The 23742-nt window shown below is 39.2% G+C and overlaps 1 long non-coding RNA gene across 4 annotated transcripts in view; it reads left to right on the forward strand.

Annotated features, from left to right (window-relative positions):
• The window catches only part of LOC309671033, a 69199-nt gene that overhangs the window by 14744 nt on the left and 30713 nt on the right, over nt 1-23742 (forward strand). For 3 of the 4 annotated variants that reach the window (XR_014269087.1, XR_014269088.1, XR_014269089.1), the window contains 4 exons: nt 5713-5821; nt 7371-7521; nt 7930-8090; nt 8887-8916. This is a non-coding gene — a long non-coding RNA (uncharacterized lncRNA). The remainder of the gene's footprint in view (nt 1-5712; nt 5822-7370; nt 7522-7929; nt 8091-8886; nt 8917-23742) is intronic. The other variant, XR_014269090.1, reaches the window with a different exon arrangement.

The following is a 23742-nucleotide window of genomic DNA, read 5'->3' on the forward strand; positions in this document are numbered from 1 at the left end:
GATATAGCTGCCCGGATTGAGAATCTGGTTGTGAAAGTACGTCATGTAGATGCCCACATCCCCAAGAATCGGGCCACTGAGGAACATCAAAACAACCAGCAGGTAGATCAGGCTGCTAAAATTGAAGTGGCTGAGGTGGATCTGGACTGGCAACGTAAGGGTGAACTATTCATAGCTCGGTGGGCCCACGATGCCTCAGGCCATCAAGGAAGAGATGCAACATATAGATGGGCTCGTGACCGAGGGGTGGACTTGACCATGGACACCATTGCACAGGTTATCCACGAATGTGAAACGTGTGCTGCCATTAAGCAAGCCAAGCGGTTAAAGCCTCTTTGGTACGGAGGACGATGGCTAAAATATAAATATGGGGAGGCCTGGCAGATTGATTATATCACACTCCCACAAACTCGCCAAGGCAAGCGCCACGTGCTCACAATGGTGGAAGCAACCACTGGATGGCTGGAAACATACCCTGTGCCCCATGCCACCGCCCGTAACACTATCCTGGGCCTTGAAAAGCAAATCCTATGGCGACATGGCACCCCAGAAAGAATTGAGTCGGACAACGGGACTCACTTCCGAAACAGCCTCATAGACACCTGGGCCAAAGAGCATGGCATTGAGTGGGTATATCATATTCCTTATCACGCACCAGCCTCGGGTAAGATAGAACGATATAATGGACTGCTAAAGACTACCCTGAGAGCCATGGGGGGTGGGACCTTCAAACATTGGGATACTCATTTAGCAAAAGCCACCTGGTTAGTTAACACTAGGGGATCTGCCAATCGAGCTGGCCCTGCCCAATCAAAACTTCCACGTACAGTAGAAGGGGATAAAGTCCCTGTAGTGCATATGAAGAATATGTTAGGAAAGACAGTCTGGGTTAGCCCTGCCTCAGGCAAAGGCAAACCCATCCGTGGGATTGCTTTTGCACAAGGACCCGGGTGCACTTGGTGGGTGATGCGAGAGGATGGGGAGGTCCGATGTGTACCTTATGGGGATTTGATTTTGGGTGAGAATAGCCAGTGAATAATTTTATGATGTAATAAGAACTGATCTTAGTATCTGGCGCCCAGCAATTTTCCTTGAGATCGACATCTTCAACCTGTGGACCGTGGGCATGGACTGTATTGCATTCCCCAGTAACGAGCTTCAAATACAGCACCCACCAGTTCAGCAGTACACATCATCTTATGTGCCCTGAGATACTGTTCTCACTGCTGGAGCCTACCGTCATGGACTACGTGAGCTTAATGGACATTTTTAAGGGATGGCTCATAGACTATGGGAACTGAAAGATCTGGGCATGACATAGATGGTATGGAATAAGGGGTGGATAATGTCCTGGTTCCGGCAAGGATGGGGTTAATTTCCAAGGAGCCGGCAGGGGAGGCACGTATTCCATACCACGTGACCCATGCCCGCTATAAAAGGAGCTAGCCGGGTCGGGGGAGTCAGTCGCCACTCGGGGGCGGGTCGCGGCGGTGCGGGTCCGGTCGGTGCGCTTCGCGGCGGTACTGTAATCGCGTTCTTGTATTCCTTTACCGGTGTTATTGTTTTTCTTTCTTTCTTTTTCCCTTTGTCTGTTCTGCTAAATTATAATATTTCAACCCACGAGTTTTGCCCTTTTTTTGCTGATTTTTCCCACGGCTGTGGGAGTCGTGCGAGCGGCTGCGTGGTTCTCTGTTGCTGGCTGAGGCCAAACCACGACACTGGTGAACATATAGCTTAATGTTTTCCAACAGACCAGTTGGAGATGATTGACTAGGCTGACACATTAGGTCAGTTGTCCCTGAAACACAATTTGGGAACAAATACCTAAAAGTACCTACTCTGGTATTATCTTGGGTTTTGTCTATACCTCATGTACTCTCTTGAATTTGAGTTAATTTTTAATGAATTTTAATGTTTTTTTTTCTCTGTAAGGCATTTTAATCTATGTTTCCCTTCGCCCAGGATGGGAGAGGGCCCATTATCCGTACCAAGAAGAGAAGAAATAAAAAGAAACTGAGTGCCAAATTCAAATGCAATGTAAGCAGGTGCAGTTCCACTGAAGTTAAGAGTGAAAGCTGCTTTGCCATTTATTCAGGCAATACAGCTCAGTTAAAGCTTAATGCAAGGGCCTGCATAGCTAGATGATTGGGCAAAGCTACCCATCCATGTCGTCTCAGGCCTGAAGTCTTAAGAGAACCTATGCCTATTCAACAGCTGTTTCATCCTCCTGTCTACTAATAATATTTCCCCATAGCATTGTTTGGTTCCCATTTCCATCCCCAAATTCCTGCCTTTTTTCTACTGTCCTGATGTTTTAGTTCTCCTGTAACAATTTATCCTACTTCTTTCTATTCTGCTCTTACCCTCTACTCCACTTCCAGTACACATTGTTGTGTTGCATCTTGTTTGTTTGTCTAGGGAGCAGAGGATGAAAAGCCTTATTTCAGTGATGTCATATCTGAGATCTGCCAAGGCGGTCCGGGAAAATTAGTGATCTTAAGGTGAAATGTGTAGTGGCACAAATGAGAGAACTTTGATGCTCTCTTTAGCATGTCTCCATAATATCTACACTGTGTGCTGCATTCACTTAAAATATTTTTGAAAGTTAAATCTTCAGTTTTCAGTTCCAAAAATCGACTGGCAACAGATATCCAAAAGTGGCCTCAAAAGAATAAATGTGCTTTGACATATTTCTTTTTCCTTTTATAAAATAAATGAAACAATTAGTCCAAATGAAGCACTTCATCACTGAAGCCCAGAGGATTTTCTTGGCTGCTGACAAATCATGAATAATAATAAAAGAAGAGAGTGCAGAAAGGAAGGAGGGGTCATGAGAGTAGATAATCTATGGGTGACAAACAAAAGCCAATTTCAAGGACTCTAGAGCTGGGTTAACTTCTGCTGAAATGTTCAGTTTCTGTTTCAAAGTGTTCAGTAAGCCAAAAGTGTTGCAGTGGATTGTATGAGCTTCTGCAAAGTGCTTCGTGCACTCATTTTATTTCTGTCATAAATAACTGATTATCCTCCAGTTTCATGTAAAACACTGTCAGTGGAGATCTTTATTTCTGTTAGTAGAAAGCATGTTCACTTGTAAATGTAGCTTGAATCGTATAAGGACAAACTGAGCTTTCTACTTTTCTGCTTTCTGTTAAACCCTATTTATTTTATTTTGCAATCGTCTTGCCCATCTCCACCACATTGTTCTGTTTGCTGAGCTTTCTATCCTGTCTGACTGCAATTGCTTAGGGCACAGGCTCTGTCGTTGTTGCTGTAGGTCATGCTCACTTTATCAGCAGTCTTTCACTGAACAGGGCCTTCATTCCTGAGGGATGTGACAAGGCACTATGTGTAATCTCAGTGTTATCTGATGGCACTTAGGCTAGTCTTACCACTGAAGGAAAATGTCTGCCTTTAAAATCCTGGGATTCATGCAGGTGTTGAGGTAGCTGTTCAGCCTCAGAAGTGACCAATATTTTAAGTCAAATCTTGTAGAAGGTGCTGAAATGTAATTAAGTGGCTTTGCATCTAGAACATTTCATGAAGAATGAAACAGAAATATTGTGGTTCTTCAGCTCTTTCTAATTCCTCTTTTACAAATCTATACACACTCTGAAACTGTGTCCTTGGTGCTTAAGACTTCAACAGGGTGCACAAGAAAGCGCCATGGTTTGAAATAGAAGAAAGGGGGAAAGAGAGCATACTACCATTCAGCTGTACTTTTGTCCATCCTTATGTGCTGATTTTGATTGGCACAGATCAGGAGTCGTCTCAGGACAGTGTCTGCACTTGTCACCAGTTTGTATTTTAGGGAATAGTTGTGTGGGTGGGTAGCACAGTGGAGCGATTTGTAGACTCAGTTACTCTGCCACTTAGCATGCCCAAATGGTTTCGAACCTACTCACAGAAATAGGTCAGACTATGCTAGAAAGTCCCAATATTTCAAAGGTACAAGTGTGTCATTTTAATGTAAAGCTTCCTAAAGCTGTTCCGTTACCTATTACAAAATTATATCCTACAGTAATGCTGCATGAAGTGTCCCTAAGATCTGCTAGACCAGTCACCCATCAGATGCTGCAGGCCAAACCCACTGCTTTTGTAACTCCATGGACTGGAGAAGTTTGCATGAGGAAAGAATTTGGTGTTCTTTGCAACTTTCCAGGTGTATAATTCTTACAGCCTTCTTTCATAGACCAAAGGACATTAATTTTAGAAACAGTTGATTTTACAGATCCCAGGACATTTGCCCTAACCATTATTTTGCTTTGAGTAAGTAGGCTCTCTGGCTAACTTTCATTTGTGGGGAATTATATTACAGACATATTAACAGCTACACCCCAGTTAAAATGTGTACCACTAGGGATTGTCTTCAAGACCAATAAGCTTGCTATTATTTCCTATCTTAAAATCTGTGGTCAGTAATAAAAATTAAAAAAAAAAATAAAAAAAAGGTTGAGGTCACGCTGCAGCTGCATTCTCATTGAGAATTCAGATGGAATAAACAAGCTGATCTATGCAAAAATATATATAAAAAGCTAAATATGTATAAATATACATATAAAAATAAATATATAATATATAAATATATATAAAAAAGACAACTGAATAATTTTGGACATAAAAGAAAATTTTAAAAGCCTTGCTGTCTCATCAGCTTTAATAATATCTTAGAGTTGTAATCACCTTTCCTGGTGATGGGCAGACAGAAGGATGTTTTGTTGGAACCTGGTCCTGTTCTAGGAAGCCCATAAATCCATTTTTAATTATATGCATGTGATTAAGTCCCATTCTGGTCATGGCCACTTCAAGGTGTGCTGTTGCCTTATCTGCTTGAAGGGTGAATGAAGACCTTGTATCTTAATTCCTGCAAAAAGCCACGAGTGTAATGTATTCTCAGTGGCAGGAACAGACTGTTGATTCCTGCCTTGTGACTTTTACTAGCCAGTTAGTTAATGCTAAGAGGGTGTGTGACTGAAAGCTCATTTCTGTTATGCTTCTCTGGACGTCCTCACCGGGTGGCCTACACAATTCTGTAAACTAAGTCGTTCTTGCTTTTAAGATGACTTAGCTCATGAGAACTCAGGAAATCATTGATTTTGCAAGTAACCAGGTGGTCCCATAATTAGTTATAATTGAGCTGATCAGTATTTTGGAGAAAAATTTCTTTCTTTTTAAAGTACAGTCCCCATCAATGAAATTGATTTTAAAATGTTGAGGATATTTCTGCAATTCTTAAAGTTAAAAAAATATTTTTGCACTTATTATATGTATTTTTTCCTGTGCTTACATTTTTCTCCTCTATAGCCATCTAGCTAATTTTGAAAATTGATTTCCCCTGAGCTAAAATGGGAGGGAAATGAAACAGGCAAAAAAAAAAAAAAAGAAATCTGTAAATGAAAGATTTCTTTTAAAGTGCTAAAGCAAAAGGGTGAAAGACCTGGGAACAGGGAAAGAAAACTTGAAATAAAGTGAATCACAAGCAGGAGAAACAGTGTGGAAATTATTAATGAAACTGCTCTCCAGCTTTTCTACCATTTCATTCAGCAAGCCGCAATACCAAATTGTCAGCATAGTTCCAAGATGGACATTTTAGTGTCTCTGACAATTCCATTTCAGGGCTATGGAAGAGATATTCCAATTTGTATTTAATTCTTAGACGTACACGTGTGCCTTTTCCTAATAGAGAATCAACTATGCACTTTGTTGTTTTTTCAGCTTTCTCAGCAGGGAAGATTGGCCTCTTTACATCGGAAGACCTCTGTCTGTGGTCTATGCACGTCAGAGCCTTCCCACCTGCGTTAGACACGCTGAGTGAAATATATCAGTAAGTAACATGATTTTACCATAAAAGAAAAATTGTATATAGTCAGGAATAATTGAATAAGTGAATTCACAGTTCACTTTGAACAAACCTATGACTAATATTCATCCAGTATTAATAGATTATTAGCTCAACATTTATTAACATTTATATGCTAACAGATGAAAATGTTTCACATATTAACTAGGTGCTGTTCTGTTCATAATTAAATGTTTGCCTGTGAATATTTTAGTAGTAGAATAAAGAGTAGCTTTATGTTGAACCAGGCTACTGATTGGAAGAACTGTGCTGTGTTAAAGCAGTCTTATTCAAACTTTCCTCCTCCGACTGTAGCAATACATTACTGTGTGCAAGGGTCATCCTACTACGTTCTCAGTATCAACAAAGATAATAAGGTCAAATTATTTCATACACTACAGAATACTTTCCACGGATTCACTTGTAATATTAAAATTTAAAAGCCCCTTAGACAAATAACTTAGGTGTCTAACTGACACCACTGATGCAGTAGGAAGGAGAGAAGACTATCCGGAACTGGGTACTGAGGGGAAGCTGAGCAACAGCAGTTAGACTGTATGTAGGGTAATATAACTCTAAGTCAGTTTGACAAAATTTATACTATCAACAGCCAAATTCAGTCAGCTTTCCTCTAACACAGTAAAGACAGTGGAAGCCTCGCAGAAAACGCTGTGATCATGGAGTCTGTTCAAAATACTTTTCGGATAGTATTTTTGTTCTGTTCCTACAGAGACTTAACTTGGTTGACCAGAGGAGTAAATTTTAAGCTTGCCTATTTGGCATTAAAGAAATACTTTAACAATATATATGAGTGTTTAATTTCCATATGGTCTGATCCAATTAAGTAAAATTGGCATCTTTGCATTAATTAAAAAGAGGAGCCAAGTGTTCAGTCACAATAATTGCCCTGAAATTAGGATCAGAGGCTTTTGTTTTTCATTACATCCTCTAAGTTATATACACCATGTGAAGTGTAAGAGATTGGGTCCTACCATGATTTGAGGCATTTTTTCTTCATCTCTGCTGTTCATGCAGCACAAAATCCTCCGGGTTATGTTCCTCACAAGAAGAGATGGAAAGTACCTTTTTTACCTTCTTTACCAAGAAGGTAAAAAATTTCAATGCTCTGTATGGCATAAGCTTCTGTCTTTACTTAGCTGGTTATAATAATGACAAAATTGTTGAAGTCTTCAGATAATAGTCTGTTTAAAGCTCTTGGAAAGTGCCTGGTTTTATCAGCATTAATTGCTTCCAGTGGGACTAAGCTTTGGTAAAGGTAAGTCTTCACATCATCAGGGACTAATTAGGGCAAAGTGCAAAGGAAAGAGAAGTAGAATGAAAATTGTTCTTATTATTCCTAATCTTGCTATTTATTGTGTTCTGAGCCTAGCAGCACACTTTTCCGTTTCTTGCTTGTAACAGTACCTGTTAGCGTTATAAACATTGTCTAACTTTTTTTCCTTTATCCACCCTTATTTTTCATGTATTTACGTAAGTGCTACCAATTAATATTTCGGTTTGATGCTTCTTGCAGTGGGAAGCCACAATTGTAAAGATCAAGTACACAAACAGTTTAGTGTCCTATTCAAGGAATACAGCTACTGCCGAACAGCTTGATGTTGAATTTCCACAGGGACTTTACCTGGACACATATGGGAAAACATAAAGTATGCAGAAGCTAAGGAGTAAGTATATTATTAATTTCATTTTTCTGTTAACTGTCATCATGTTTACAAATTTTGGTGGACTATACTCCCTCATTATTTGGCATTTTTGAAAGATCAGTGATGGAGACATGAAAGAATAAGATAATTGTAGTCTTGTAATGGGTTCATACTGTACATAGTATAGTAGATGTATTAGGTATAGTTATGGGAGTTTTATATGTATAAAATATATATAAAAATAGTGTAGCTAAGATTAATAATATATTACCAGTACTTACAGTTTGATTCCTGTGTTTAGTCAGGGCCTTATCTGACAATTTTACAGCGACATCCCTGCTGGCTTGATGTAGTAATCTGTTATAATGCAACCAAAAGTAAAAGGAAATCAATATAAATATAAAATAGAACGCCGTTTTTTTTCCCCAGCTGCTCACTATCATTTCTGAGAACAAGCAGGCAAGTCAGCGTTTCCAGGGGCACAGCAGCCCAGGCATGAAGTGAGTCCTTTGCCTAGAGGTTCTGCAGCCACAGTAGTCCTTCAAGACAGCAGAGTGAGCTGGTCGATTTGTCTTCAGTGATATGACAAGGTAAATTTTTTGTTGTTGTTTCTGGATATTTAAATTCTTAAAGGCTCATAAGGGTCAGGTTTAGTAGCCAACTTATTTTCTCTTTGTGTAATATATAGCTTTCTAATATAAGCACTACTTAATCTTTAAAATAATGCATTTTTTAACAGTATAAGAGTAGAGTACAGCACTGTAGTCACTCTCTAGGGCATTAGAGAATAATCTGTATGTAAAAAGCAGAAGGTTGTGATCACTCCTTATTGTGGTTCTTGATTACCTGACTTGAGAATCACACATAGGATTTTCCTTAATGGAGTTAGGTTCCACTGACCACAGGACCAACTGACATGGTAAACTGTAAAACTTGGCAGTTTAATTTATGCTTTTCCATATTTATTCTAAGAAGAAACAATCTGATCAGGAAAAAAAAAAGGTAATAAAGAATATATTTTAAATTCAAGAAAAGAATCCATTCCGTCACATTAAATGTTTCCAGAAAATGCCATGCTTTGGTAGGCATTTTTTGACCTTATTTAATAATGTTAATATTGTAATTACTGTTTGCCACTATTGTAAAATATTATACTGTCATACGTACGCCATCTACACAAGGTAGACTCTCCTGTTTAGTACCTCTTTGTATGCAGGTGAACTACTGATAAGTTTCTGAGTATTTCTTTCCTCGAACAACTGTGCATCTGTTGTTTAACCTTGACCGTCTCTCCCAGTTTGCCTTTGGACTTGTATGTTGGACTATGTCAAAAACGTTGTTATGCCATGCAAATTTACATTGATTAATCCTTCCACTTTTCACCAGGCCAGCTGTAAACGAAGGAAAGTAAGCTAGGTAAGCATTTGGTTTTGGTAAATCTTTGCTTTTCAGCTTACAGTACTGTAGGTGCCTGAAAATCAATTGTAATAATTTTTCTAGATGTTTTCCCAGATAGTCAAATTAGGTTGTCTGTACTATAGTTTCCTGAGATACCTTTTTCCCCCCCTTCTTTTTAAAAGATAAGTAGGATATTTGATCTGCTCCAGTTTTCTGGATCTTCACTTAGCTCAGAGACACAGAAAAGAGTGAACTCACCCAGGTCACACTGTGTTCAGGGGCCAGGCCAAGAATATAAAAACAGATAACAGGTATCTCCTGATTCCAGATATATAACAGCTACCACCTGGTACCAAATCCACATTATGCCACACTGGCCCTGAAATCTATTTGAACAGTACTAATCTCTTTATAATTCCATCCATGTCATTATTGTAGCTGCATAAGCAGAGATTCTGGAAGCAGGCTATAAGCTTTGAAAATGTCCACTAAAGTTTGAGTTAGCTCCTCAGTTATCACTGGCTTACTGGCATTGTCCAATGTCATGATTCACGAGCCTGAGGTTAGACAAATATCGTGATCAATTCCCACATTTAAGAAAATGCCTTTCTACCTCTGGTGTGCAGCTGCACTCTAACCAGTCAGCCCTGTCACCCTCTTCCTGGATATTTCAGCTCAGAAGGAGAAAGAGGGCCTGATCACAGGGAGTCGTGCCGAGGCACACAGCGAACATGGATCCTAGTAATGCCCAGACTGAAAGAAATTTGTGACCACATGAAAAAAGGACTCCAGACAGGAGGACTTAGGGAGGAGAAATCAGAGCTCTGAGTAACAATAAAGAAATAGGAAAACACTGCTGTAAAGAACCAGAAAAATAGCATGGGTTTTGTGAGAGACCTCAGTGATTATTCTTTTACTGGAATCATTAAACCTTTCTGTAATTAAGTGAAAGGTCTGTAATGTTCACATACCCATCTCTGTAGGAATTCCTTGAATATTTTGTTTAGCATGCAGAGGCATAGCTTAAGTTTGCCAATGGTAAGAGACCATCCTTGGTTTATTTTTCACTGGGGATTTCTACACCACACAGGCTTTCTGTTTGACCTTTACATTTTCTTCAGAGGACAAGAGGTTGAAGTCTGCAGGATAACCAGAAATACCCAACATGGCACAGCTGCTCTGGAGAAAACCTAAACTGCTTTTGAGCACAAGAAGTAGTAAACATCTGGGGATCATTTGAAACTGTAGCTGCTCCCTCACTATGGAAGACATGAAAGAAGCAGTTAATGTTTCTTTTCTGGGTAGGGGATTGATCTTTATCACCACTTTCCCTAAACTGTATTAATAACAATCACCAGGGACAGGAGAAGTACGCATATTTTAAAAGGCAGCCGTAGTTGCCCCAGGTCACAGAAGTAAAAGAGAAATTTGAATCTCAGTCTTACTTGTTTTCTATCCAGGAGCATGAACCTCTTTTGTTGGAAATAATTTTTGTGTGAAGTTTGACTGAGACTTCTAAGGATACGTGCAAATAAATCAAGTTAACAACAAAAAGAAGAAAGAAAAAATCCCTCCTGTAAGGCCTCCAGAATAATTCTTTGTCTATCAAAAAGAACTGTAAATATTTTTTTTTATCTTTTTTTATCTTTTTTTTTTTTTTTTCACCGGGGCTTTTAGTTTTTTATTTAAGATTGAATTATATGAGAACGTAGTTCTTGCTTCCTAAAACATTTGGTCTAGTATTTTCTATACCAGGTCACTGAGGCTGCTTCCATCTGTGGAGCCAATAATCTCTATAGCGCACAGAGGACTTTCCTCCAGCCACCCAACACACATGGCTTGCTTTGTGTGCAAACCAAGTAGAGGAGGGCAGGAGAAGGGAAGGTCTTCTGCAAACGTACCTGGTGAGGTCGCTTGAGTGTAGTGATATGAAATATCACTGTGGGAGTACTTCCTTGTACAAGGCCATGTAAAATAGGACTATGAAGGCCTCACTCACATCTGTTCTGCATGATTCTGAATCTTCCTGTCTCGGTCCGCACTGACCAAAGTAAGTGGAAAGGGATGGCATCCAACTCCTCAGAGCTGTCCGCTTTGTTGAAATACTGCCAGTACCATGGAACAAACTGGCTCGGGAGCTGGCCCATCTGGCAGTATCACCCTTCTGTAAGAGATAAGATCTTCTAGATCATCTGTACCTCTTGGATGCTCATGACGAGGGTGGGTCAGCACAGAAAGGGTTGCCCAGAGGGGCCACGGAATTTCTGTCCATAGAGATCCTCAAAACTCAACAGGACAGTCTCTGAAAAACGTCATCTAACTTTGAAGTTCACCATGCTTTGAGCAAGGGTTTGAACTAGATGACATCCAGTGGTTCGTTCCAACTTAAATTGTGCTATGATTCTACTTCAAGTACTAGAAACTGTATACCTCAGTAGCAGATCTGAGGTCAGAAGTAATGGGGAATCCTGCTGGCTGCAGAAGCCAGACCCTTGGTCAGTAACAGCTACTTAACTAGAATAGCCTTTTCCCCAGCCCCTGAGCTCAGCAGGCTACATTCCTGTCTGTCTAATAAATGAGTTGTGGTTTTCTTGGTCAGAGACTTTTCAGGACCAAGTACAACTATCAGGCACTCCTGAGCTCAGAAGTCACCTACAAGCACTAATGCTTGACAGCCACCTACTCTCCCATCAGTGAATCTCCAAGGATGGCAAGGTCTACTGTCTTTCCCAAACTGGAGGAACACTGGAAGCTAAGAGCTGTCCCCCGGAGCTCTTGCCCCAGGGAAAAACAGCTGCCCTCCCTCCTCTTCAGCTTTTGGAAGATGTGCAGTGTTGCTCCCTCTTTCTTCCTTCCTCCTTCTTCCAGTCCCATAATGTGAGATGAAGCCTTCCTAGTTCTTTCTATGCAGAGCCACAAGATCCCAGGGAAAGAAACATGGGAATCTTTTTGACTTTTTCTATGTGTGTAAATGAAAATTTGGGTTTATATGGTTCAATTCTTACTAAGGAAAGTGTGAGGCGCTGCTTTTGCTCATGTGGTGGAATAATGTCAGTACTAGTCTAAATTTTTAGAAGTTCCTCTGTCTGGAACATGAACTAATGTATGGAATGAATTCTCCATCTCAGCAATCTAGCATACCCCACAGGTCTTTACGTACCTTGGGGATGTTGTCCTAGAGAAATTTCACTTTTCTTAACTTTGAGAATGTACTAATGCACAGATATCAAAAGCAATGCAAGATATTAATGATGTAGGAGATTTTCTAAACTTTTCTTGACTATTTTTAAAGGAACCTTCTCTGCACAACTGCGGTGAGGCAGATTTCCAAAGCAGCATACTTGAGTCTTGCTGCTGTTACAGATATTAATGGATGTTACTTGGTTGAGTCCCCCTGTGGTGCTTTGAAAGGGTACACTCGTGTGCATAATAAATTAGTTTGTTTCCTTGTTCACAGATTTTTTGAGGCGTAGAACTACAAAAGCATTCCTTCCCATAAGGCAGAAGCAAGGCCCACATATCATACTTCATTCCTTCCAAATGGGATATTTCTTTTGCTACACCTGGAAAGAATGCCAGGATCCCAGCTGATAAAAATTGGATTTCAGTGAAGTCAGAGGGGAACATGAAATCACCGAAGGAACAGACCACATATAAGCCCAACAGCACAAATTAAGGAAAGGTTCTTATCTGTCACAGGCTAATTGGCTGGGGCCTACTGTTTCACATATCAGATCTCTCCCTGCTGTTCAGAGAATCTTGAGTGAAACAAATCTGTGCCAGAAATAATTTCTACTTACATGTGTATATCTGTTCAATATGATCACAATATGGCCTGCTTCCTATACACCCCTTCCATTTGCAAGCATCACCACTGATTTAAAAAGGGGATGTAGGCATCTTCGCTAAAGTAAACAGTGTTTGTAAAGTTAGACACCACGCTCATTCATCTTTATTGGCTCACATGTCGGTAAGGGTTTTGTTAAGTGCTCTATTATTTGGAAAGTCAGTTTAATGACTGCATACTATAAAAGTTAAAGCAATTATATGTAATGCATAATGAACAATATGACTTCCAAATGTTCACATGTAATGCATGTCAGATTTCAGTTGAAAAACAAAACAAAACAAACCCCTCAAGGTTGCAGTCTGCTCTTTAGAAGAGCCACATGTTGTAACCTCAGAACCTCAAAGTATCAGCTGGTTTCTGTGCATGATCAGAGCAGTGGAATCTATGCCATATTCTGCCCTTTATTTTCTTGAATCTGGCTGCATTAATGATCAGATGTACACTTCTGCCAAATGCAGTCAGTGTTTGATCCATGTACAGATCAGTGAATTGATCTATACTTTTTTTTTTCTCAAGGCATATCTCATTCTGACATAGTTTTTTTTACAGGATATAACAAAGACAGATACATAAATAAGGAATGACCTTTTCTAAAATTCATCTGTGGTTGCTCTTGCTATATGACTTTTGGTAAAACGAAAATGTCTGTAGATGTTTGAAAATGAAAATGTCTGTAGACCGTTGCACTCTCATACTGGAAGAGGAAGCCTTTTGTGAAACATTTAAAATCTAAATACTCTAGACAGATAAAAGAAGCAGATTTACACCTTCCTAGAAAGAAGAGTAGACATGATCAGTCTTGGTTGCCTTTGTCAGAAAAACCTCTCAAGAAGGCCAGTTACTCTTGTTCCAATCCTTCAGCACAGATTTCCATGTCCCACACTTCTTTCTTGCCCCATTTTCTGTGTACGTGCTTTTGCTGTTCTTACCCACCACAGGTACATTCTTTACCATACAGAGTGTTATTTTTTTTAATTATCAGAACTGTAGATGTAAGGTACCATAGTAAACTGAGCTAGAGCTGTTCAGGAGTGGGTTCTCTGTCCCTTCTGGTTCACCTTTTCCTTCCCCAGAGGCAGTGGAACACAGGAAAGAGGTAGGGATAAAGGGAAGAATAGCAGCTGCCTCAACTGTCGAATTCTGGTCTGTTTGTATTCATGAGTTGGCACTCTGAAATTATACACCAGTTTAGTCAAAGGAAAGTTCCGAATAAAGATCATTAAATATAAAGAGGGCAGTGGGAAAGCATGGCTCGACCACTCAGATATCTCAGATTGGATTTCTTTGAAGTCTTCCTTTGCAGGTGAACCTATTTATACGAGAAATACGGCCACAGGCCCTGAGGTTTTGAACACTTTATCAAAACGCATTGATCATGATTTTGCTGAGGATTGCAATAATTCTTGAAAAGTTCTTATGAAGGCTTTGGGTTAGGGTTTTTTGTTTTCACCTACAGAAATGTTGTAATCTTCTGTTCTGAAGCAAATCAGCTTCCTGGGAACTTTGCAACTATTCAGATCAGTTTCATGTAAGTTGCTTAGGAATAAACATGCTTCAGATAAATAGACCAACAATACCCAAACCACAGCATTTGAGCATCACATTTGGAAACAAAACATTTTATATATTGCAATAAAGTTTTATGTATGGAATTTTATTTAATACAGCATTAATGTGATTTTAGGTAAAGCTGTCCAACAGGGCCGAAGCAAATGCTTGAAACAGTTTTTATTTTACTTCTTTGCTTATAGCGTGGTTGGTATAAACTGCTTTTGTTAGTTTAATAACAAGGGTGGGAAGAGGCCAAGCACTGGGAGATTAATTTAAAAACTAGCTCAGAAGAATTAGTCACAGGAGAGCAACTTCAGGGTGTCTGGCACATATCAGCATTTTATTTCATTGTAACCAAAATATTGCACATGGATTCATAAAACACATTTGTTGGGTTTTCTTTTAAGTTTCACGGTTTGGTCTTTCTTTTAAAACCTGTGGTAGGTCAGAATTAATGGTCGCAATTTCCTTTGCTAATGACCTCAAATATACTCTTTTTAAACCCAAGTAGATGCCTTTTTAAAAAAGGGCTGGAGGCTCTTCTAGCAGTATCAAGATAAACATGAAATGACACTTCTAAATTATGTATATACTTTTGTATTAAAAACTGCAGTAAGCCTCAACAAAATTATTTTTAAACTACTGCAAAATATATTTAGTGTTCATAGGCAAAACATATATTTATATGGAGGTCGTCTTTGTACAATGATGCTAACATCCGTCTGAATGTTATATGTGAGATAAAAAAATGCAGTGATTACAGGAATGTAACAGAAACTTAATTATTTTTTTTTAATACTCATTATCACTCATGTTTTCCCAGTCAATCTTTCTCCCTTTTGACAGGGGAAAAACATCACAATCTGTTCTTTTACATAGGATTTTGTAGTTGTGTAAGCTGGTTGCTTGCTTTTTGTATTTTAAAGTGTCCAGCAGGGTAGTAGAAGGATTTGTCAATGTTCATGTCATGAACTTCACGGATATGTGTACAGGGCGAATATCTTTGTGTAAAGCATCTGTATCCTTGGACGGCTTGAGGCATTTTCATACTACGAAGTTACTGGAGATTTTATATCTGCTTATGTCACAGCTTAATGTAATCTGTAGAGAAGTTAGGATTTTTTTTTCATATTTTATTTTTTAGTATTTAGAGCATATGATCATTTTTAATCAGATTCAGACTAAGTGCCAATAAACTCCACAACCCTATAGGCCAGAGTATATTGAGTGACTTTGCCCTACAAAGATGAAGGAAGTGAATTACTTCTTACGTGGTGCAGTTTCAGGGTATGATTCCATAATTGTGAATACAGTATCTTTGCTGATGCACAGTGATGCAAATGTGATCTGGATCAGGCACGGCACAGGAATACAGTTGCGTTTTGGTTGAGTGAGGCAGCGTATTTAGTTCAATTGTTATGCCATCTTTATGCTTTTAGATATTCTTTAAAAACATGCAAACACCCCCAAAAAAACAAAACAGCCAAGTCTGTGGAGTGAGTCTCTGCCAGATTGGTACACTGTATTGCATGGCTGCAGCAATTTTGAGCCAGTAGTAGAAGTCCATGAAGTGGAGAATCTTATTTGGTCCATGATCTAGGAGGGAGAAAAATGCCTGGGAAGGCTACGCAATTAATGGAGATCTTGTTCATCACTGTCTAGAAATGAGTGTGGACATACTTGCTTTTATTTATCACCATGATAAAGAAGACATGAAATTCTGGGTACAGCTGACCTGTTACCAGCGACGTTTGTGCTGGCTCAGCAGAAGGCCAAGAAATATGATTTCCAAGTTCATAAAGGGAGACCCACACTCATAAATCTCTTGTGAGAGGAGGTGGGGGTGGACAACTGCAAATAGCTTAATTCAAATGAGCAACATCATACATTAGAAACCAAAATAAGCATTTTTCTCTTAGTGAAAAGAGAGTCTTGGTGTGATAGGTGTACTTCGGTGATGAAAATGCTGTATCTGAAGCACTCTAGTCTCCTCTTTTTTCCCCTTCCAAATGGCAGCTTCACATTTCATCAAGGTCGCATCAACACTTCATCTTTCTAAGAAAGATTAATAGTGTGCCATAAAGTTTCCCGTGTGTCTGCATCTATCTGAGGAGCCTTTAAATCCTTATCTTCTCAGCAGGACTTTTTTTTTTAAACCCATTGAAAACAACAGAAGGGGTTTGCCCCAGCGACCTCAGCCTGTCTCTTTCCAGAGTCACAGCAGCTTTTCTGAGTGGACGTAGCCCTGCACTATTAGAAGTGGCTGCTTTTTAATTAACTCGGTACTGTTTGTGAAGGGAAGACCTAGATAAAGGTAAGGTATTCAGTGAGTGTTTTCAAAAGAAGTGACTAATAATCAAACTGTGCTGATTGAAGTCAGTCACAGGCTTTAAAAGTAGTTGAGGCAGGGCACCAGTGGATGTTTATGAAAAAATCCATCCCTGCACTGTTGGGATATATTAGTATAATCAGAAATCAAATGCATCTTCCTTTGTTTACCCCTTCATTCCTTCTGTAGGGTTTTCTAGGTAATGATGACTGAAAAGAAATGATTCACCTCTATTTTCCAAGCATGGAAGCGTCAATTCAATGGACTCTTCCCCTGCTGTAGGTGTTAACACATGGGAATACTGTTTCTACTTTATGTGTATAGCATGTTGGTTTCTGGCATTTGCATGAAGACTGGCTATGTTTATTTTCAGGTGCTGTTTACATCGTTCCTCTGGAACTTGGTTTAATGATGTGCCTTTTGATTCATCTGCAGAACAAAAGATCTTTTTATGGACTTGTACAAATGACTTGAAATAGTTGAAAAGTGAAATTCCATTTAAATGTGTTTCCTTACCTTCCTTTTTCCCCAGTGTCATTTTTCTGAATCGCCTTTGTAAAGGAGTGGCAAAATTTTTCATGTGTTTCTAGATAGCTCAACACATGCATGTTTTTATTAAATACATTTGCTGTCAGATGTTTGAGGATTTCTACCTCATAATGGGCATGAGTATGTGTTTTCCATCCCATGCTTCCGAGACCCAGCTAATGTTCGTTTGTGTCCCATAGAGGCCCACAGACTCACAGCACACAAACAGATAGAGCAAAGCAGGGACTAAGCAGAACTGCATCAAAGGCCTTTTTGTGAAAAATATGGACAATGCTATAAAACTAACCTTGTGTTAACCTACCGAAGAACAGAGGACAAGAATTCTGAATGCCAAAATATAGAGAGATGCGTGAAAGGGAAAACTTATACAAAAGTAGGCAGACTGAATAAAACTATTTATCTTTAAGCCACACAAGTCATGGTAATTAAAATAGGTCAGGCTGGCTATAAAGCTACAAAAAGCAGGCTGTAACTAATTTAGAAAGAGACAGAGAAGACCTGAAAAGAAAACAGATTGACAGCCCCCTATTATTTTTTATCTAATCAAGGCAACAAAACTTAAGAAAGAGGAAGAGGGAAAAAAAACACAAACCATGTTGATTTATCAAGATTTTCTCTCAAACCATTAGGATAGACAAAAGCGCGTAGTCACATCTTTGATGTGTGAAGGTTTTCACATTGTTATTAGTGCTGAGAGTCTGCATGCAGATTTTACCTCTGAGAAAAACAGAATAACTGAATGCCTTAAAGTTCAGAAAGTGGTGGAAAGTATAAGAAAGAGTAAAGCTGATCTGAGCTTTATCATTACAGTATCATTTCACTGAGCACCCCTATCATCTGCTGCTACGTGAAGAGAAATCCTAAACATCTGTGAAAGGAGGACAATTAGACTTTTATTTAAAACCATTTCTTCATAAACCCCACCTGCCAGTTCATATTAAAACAACCCTTTTTGAAAATGGTTTCAAATATTTGCTTTGAATTTGAATGTCAGGTTGTATAGGGTGTGGGAACAGCCATTCCTGGAAGTTAAGAAAGGAGAATTAGGAGTTTGTTTATAGGTGTGGATCCAGGCTCATTAAACAAGGTTTAAAATAATATTTCAGTTGATTTCTACAACGGTTTTCATTCTCCAAGTGATTAGAAAAATTAGCATTCTAAGGCTGTCTGAAGGGTGAAGAGGACTGTGTGAACAAAATGGGGGAGGGGAATAGACAAAAAGCCCAGCTTAGTTTGTGTTGGTGTCTAATAGCAAACAACCCTTTCCCACCCTGCTTCTCTTTTATGCCTGTTTTAGTTTTAAGTAACTTCTAAAGGTTTTCCAGCAGCAGATGACGCTCAGCCACTACATTCATTTGAAATAAGATACGAACTTTGCCCTGCAAAAAAAATATTTGAGGTTTTCAACACAATTAAGGGGTTGCAAATTCTCTGTGAAAATGGAAATTCCCTCCCATTTCTACCAATAGGTCCCCTGAGGGTGAAGTTTTGACCTCGGTGAAGTCAATGGAAACTTTACCCTCTTTCATTAACACAAGAGTCATCCCTCATCCCATCTTGCGCTTGCAACAGTGAAATGTGGATAGTAAAGGAGAAACTGTCTCATTGGGGTATTGCTGCTGGCAACACCTTTTCCAGAAAATGAGAGAGAGAGAGATTATGAGAGATGATCAGAAAAAAATACACAAAAATGCATGAAGTCAGAAAGGGGGAGCATGCGGGGGAAAATCAACATTAAGCATTTCTCTTTGCAGAACCTGGCCCTCGGTCTGGCCTGATACCTTGAAGGTAGAGAAAGAATGAAGAGAAATAATTTGAAAAGGGTTCTAGGAGGGAGAGTGGACTCTGTTCACTGCAGGAGAGTGTAGTATAGAGAACATAAGCAGTCAGAGCTGGTTTGTCACTTCTTCAAAGCTGAACTGGCACCAGCAGGCAGGGTTTATTTCTGTTTGAGAGAAGAGGAAGCTCTCACCCTTCAACTTGAAGAGCACTCAAAGCTCCGGTTCAATAGAAAGATGTAATTTTAGCAAGAAGTTGCAAAATTAATTAACAGGACCCCAGAGCATTGGCCAAAGCACAGGCTCAGAGATTCTCACTGGTTTTTGTACCCAAACTTGTTGGCAAAGCCTTCTCTTTCCCCTTCTCCACCTGCCTCCTCATCCATCTTCTTCCTCTCCATCATTCACTGCTTCTGACTCCACATTGCTTCGTGCTGCTGCCCTCTCCACACCACCTCCTTCTTGCACGTCTGCTGTCACTGGCAGAGGCTCCAGGAGTGGTCCTCTGGCTCCATCCCAAGCTGAGCCGTATCAGGACAGCAGAACTGTTGTGAGCTCTGAGCCCCTTCTCATCTCTACCCTACAAGCATACAAATGTTAACACCGCAAGACATTTTTTCCTTGTCTGTCACTTTAAGCCGCTTACATATAAAGAACTTCCAGCAGAATGGGTCTCCTCCAAGGACACAGACTTTTCCTCTGACTTGTGCGATATTGAATTAATACATTGTGGAGAGGTCAAGATCACAACCCTGTTTCTCCTAATTTTTCCTGCTTTGAGAACAGGTTTGGGAATGGTTGCTGTTGTACTTGCTGGAACACGACACAGAGTAGAAACAAACCTACTCTACCTTATGACTGAACTTTCAATTTTCTCGTGGCACACCCTGATTTGAAATGTCTTAAGGCCACTTACGGTTGTCATAAGCTCACAAGGAAGGTGGGCCGCCATTTTCAGAAATGTATGTCTGACATTCTGTCTTACTCCTTTACTTGAGATCCTACTTAAGTAAGCTTTTTGCGTGCTTAATGTTTAGTGAATAGTGGAGCTCTGAATATATCAGAAACTGCCAATGGAGATGGGCTCAGGCACCAAGGTAAGAAAATGCTGTTACCAGGTGCAGAGTCCTGCTAAAAATGGCTAGCCAGAGAGTAATATAGAACCTCATTTTTAAAGATAAACCACACACCCAGGTCTGAACTCCAAGATTTCAGTATAGCAATTTACTGTTCTGTGCAGTGTGCACATGTAGCCAGTATGAGCCAAGGGACTGAATTAAACCTGCTGAGTTTTGACAGATTGGCTTTTACTCCATTTTTATTGCTTATAGGTAAAAGGGGACCTACCAACCTACAATAGATTCTGAACCTACAGGATTTGGACCATAATATCTTATGTTTTATTGTGTTTCTTTAAAAAGACCCTTCCTATTTAACTAGAAGCTGTAGTTTCTATTATTTTTTTCTATTTGGTACTTAAGATAAATTGGAGATGGCACAGAGTAGTGGAAGAGAAGCAGCCTTTAGAAGCACTCTCCAAAATTAGAGTTTGTGAAATACTTTCCAAACATCTGCATGAACAGTGCCACATCAACCTTCCAGCCGACTGGTTAAAAAGAGCGTCCTTTAATCTAAACCGTGTTCCTTGGGATTTCTTAATGTAATTAATTCTTCATCTTCTTTTTATACTTTGCCAGTGAGAAATTGACTAGCAGTCGTTACCTCTGAGTCCTTTCCACTAACTGTTTCTTTCAGCTTTGGCAGGATGCTGTATGTTTTCATTGCATGGGGTTCTCCTCAAACAAAGGAAAATTATGAAACTGTCAGATCAGATTTCATATATTACTCTTGGCATTGTACTCACTAGACCTGGTACACAGTGAATTTTGAAAGCCTCTGATGTTTTATAACTATTTCCAGTCTTTTACATAGATTTTCAAGTTCCTCATCTGCAGTCACTGGGAATATGATTATTAAAGCTGAGGTAATTTGGGTATTTTCTTTCTGTAAAGATATATAGAGTGATCCATTACACCATAAATCATTTCCAATGTTTCCTTATCCTTCTGCTACAACTCTGACTGTTTTATTAAGACTGAATTTATCTCCCCCATCTTTTTTTTTTCCTTAAAATTAAGGTGCTTAGAACTTAAAATCAAAGTGCTTAGATGTAAAAATAGATTAATCCAGTTTGTTATATTTTCAGCACCTTTGGTTTTTAAATCAGATTCATTCTTCCTTTTATTAGTTTTTCACTTTGTGATTTTCTAAAAAATGTTTCTTCTCTGTGCATCTTAATTTAGTAGATTTACATGCTTATATAAATGGCAAAATGTTCAAAATTATTTCGGCAAAAAAGGGTATTACATTTTTCTCTCTCTCTGATACACGAGGTGGGATAAAATCAGTGGGTTTTGTGACTGCTCTTCTAGAAGGGCAGAGTTAAGGTTACTCAGGTATTGGTGAGAAAGTTTGCCTAGGGGAATGAACACAGAACGGGTTTGAGTGGTGGGCTCCTCCGAGGTCTTATGGTACCATAAAATAGAGACATCAAGGACACAAAATCTTTTTTCCTCCTCCCAGACTGCTCTGTCAATCTGAAAGCCTAATCATGATCATGCATTAGCACCTCAGTTATTAACCATCTTGTGGGTTGGGAGAAATGTGTTTTCTCTGCACTATTGTGTTCCTCCTCAGTTCAGGGAGATCAACAAAACTGAAGATACGTTAACCTTTTGAGGCATAAATAGAAGAGGAGATCCCTTGACACAAAATCCTTTAAGTGATTTTTTTAAGTTAATCCTTCACAGTGATTCCTTTGGTCAACTCAGTGGGCCACACAAAGGCTTTCCAGAGCTGAAAGCATGAGCCTTGACAAGTACAGTCTAAATTAAATGAAAAGGCTAAGCTTGCTGGAGAACATTAATAGACAGAAATCCCATGTTATTTGTGGAATCATAGCTTGGCAGTTGCTTCAGAGATCAATCACACATGACTTCTGTAGGAAAGAAGAATAAGTTTCCTGCAACAATTAGCTGAGATGACAGGTTATCCAGATGCCTCTTCTGAATGCAAACAAAACAGAGCCACACTATCTTTAATGCTTGCGTTATAAACAACTTGTATCCACTTCTAAATCTACCCCTCCCCCCCCCCCCCCCGGCTTTCTTTCAGTCATATGAGCACTTAAATTTAAAATGGGGAGTTATTTTATAAGTCTCTCTCAAAGTTCTGATTGTACTTCCCTTCTTACTTGTACGGCTCATGGACAAGTCAGAGCAGAATATCTGCATTCCTTTGTTATTAATGCAGTAGACTTTTTGATTGCGGCTGCCACTATCATTATTTCCAAAACCATTTCTTAGTAGCCTTTTCATCTTGTCTAGGAGATTAGTAACTTTCTTAGAAGGATTATTTTTATCCTTTCTGTTTTTCAATTCCTTTTCATTTTTCTTGGCCGTCTACTTGGCAAAGTAGCCTACTATTCAATTTCCATCTGCTTTTCTCAGCTCAGATGAAAGTTCCTCGTTGTCTACGTACCAAATGTTGGTCTCCTACCCTAGTGTTGCTTTTGACTGATCCTGTTATCAGTTCCATGTCCTAATCTTCTGAAATTTCAGGTAATATATTCAGATAGCATATAGTATTTCAATGTAGCTACTACTTTCAGTGATGTTTATTACTTCATACATCATCCTGAATTGACAACAGTAAATCTGTCCTCTTGCTTACTGAAGAACTGCATAAGGTATAAGTAGAGTTTCCTTCACTTTTTGTCTTCAGCACAATAAGCTTTCCTACCTCTATTTACTGTTGTGTTTTTTTTTTAATCATGTATTGCTTCTCTACATATTGAAATACCATTGTATGTCAGTGATAGTAAGTTGGTGTTATTCTTGCAAGGTAAAGAGCTTCTCCAACCCAATGGTATACCAAGAGTACGGCTGGGTTGAGTTGGGATATGTTGGAAACAAATCATTCCCAAGCCATCAGGGAATAAATCCTTGTGGATTCTTCTCTTAGCTGAGAGTCTCTTTCTTATTTCAGAGAAATTCCAAATTTAGCTCAGCTATTTTTTCCTGAATTGGGAAGATATGTGTAATGTCTCTGAGAGAAGGACATTAAAACATTTTTCTTTAATGAGGTTTGTGGATAATACTGCCTACGCTGGTCTCAACAACAAGTGTAAAGAGGCCATTGCCTACAGAAACTCTGCAATTCATTAGCTAGTTTTATCTTTCTTTCAAAGAATAAAAGGAAAATATCTGACCGATATGCCCATCCAACGGTCTCTGAAAGGAAACAATTATTTAGCCAGACCATTCCCTTCCCTAAAAACAAAGCCAAACAAAGAGAACTCATTCATTAACTTTTTCTGTTTCTCAGAGAAGAAAGTCTATAATCTAAGAAATGGTTTAGATTTAGAAAGTGTGATAGATTTTGCTTTTGGAGGCAAATATTAGAGCACTAAAGAAAGGACAGCGCAGAGACATGAATGAGAAATATGGCAAGGTTATCAGTGAGTGTAATGTGGAGGAAAGTAGTCTTTACTGAATAAAAAGGAAAGTATTTTAGGGGAGGGTTCCCATGTTTAACAGAACCCTAAGCTTTGTTCTAAGTGGTATGGGCAGAAAATCTGTGAGGTTTGCTCAGAGTGGTTTACCTTGTGACCAAGCACATTAGGGAAGCTGCTATACAGCACCAAGTTCCGTATGGAGATTATTACACCACTTACTTAACCTTATCCTCAGGTCAGGCCCTCCTAGATCCATTAAGTGTCATTTTGT

Source organism: Vanellus vanellus (genome assembly GCF_965231255.1).
Source record: "Vanellus vanellus genome assembly, chromosome: 4".
Lineage (NCBI taxonomy): Eukaryota > Metazoa > Chordata > Aves > Charadriiformes > Charadriidae > Vanellus > Vanellus vanellus.